Source organism: Chaetura pelagica, unplaced genomic scaffold (genome assembly GCF_000747805.2).
Source record: "Chaetura pelagica isolate M959 unplaced genomic scaffold, ChaPel_1.0 scaffold911, whole genome shotgun sequence".
NCBI lineage: Eukaryota > Metazoa > Chordata > Aves > Apodiformes > Apodidae > Chaetura > Chaetura pelagica.
The window spans coordinates 345,926-346,700 of record NW_009952354.1 but is presented as its reverse complement, the minus strand read 5'-3'; the positions used below and the strand labels follow the sequence as shown (position 1 = coordinate 346,700).

Genomic DNA, 775 nt, shown 5'->3' with positions numbered 1-775 from the left:
GAAGGGTTGGACTGGGTGATCTTAAAGGTCTTTTCCACCTAGAACAATTCTGTGATTCTATGGAACTCGTTGCATCTCCCACCGAGGATGCTGCAAAGTCCCTCAGTTCCTCCCCTCTTGCACCCCTCAGATGCAGCTGAAACTCGTCCCAGCTCCAACGCGTGATCCCCCTCCCCCGCTGGGATGTCCCGGTGGCACCACGTCCCCTCCACAGCCCCCTCCTGTCCCCGAGGTGCCACCCCAGCCTTTCCCACAACCCCAGCCCTCCCGGGGGCAGCACCCGAACCCCCTTTCGCAGCCACTTGAAAGGCGTCGGGGCGGGTTCTCCGGCGGTGCCAGGGGAGGGGACAAGGCGGGGATGATGTCCCCAGGGATGTCCCCAGGGATGTCCCCAGGGCCCCGGCGCGTGGCTGTGATCGTATAGTGGTCAGTACTCTGCGTTGTGGCCGCAGCAACCTCGGTTCGAATCCGAGTCACAGCAAAACCAGCTTTTTCTCACCCCTTGGAGCACCCTCTGGAGATGCAGGGGGGGGGTGGGGGTTTGTCCCGCCCAGACATCACGCCCTGGGAGGAGGTGACAAAGCTCTTGAGGTCCTTTCCCCTCCTCCAAGTCACCAGACTCAGCCCGACCTGTCGGGGCTTCCCGGTGGGAACGCGCCCCGGCTGCTTTTTCCCGGCGGAGCTGGAGCCTTGAAGAAGGAATCGCCCCGCAAGAAGAGGACCAGGCGATGCTGTGGCCAACCTGGAGGGCAGGGAGGCTGCCCCAGGCTCAGCA

General features: G+C 63.5%; 1 non-coding gene across 1 annotated transcript; it reads left to right on the top strand.

Annotated features, from left to right (window-relative positions):
• The first annotated feature begins 409 nt into the window (after nt 1–409).
• On the top strand, nt 410–481 carry TRNAH-GUG. The gene has a single exon. It is a non-coding gene; the product is annotated as a tRNA-His (tRNA).
• Nucleotides 482–775: the final 294 nt, after the last annotated feature.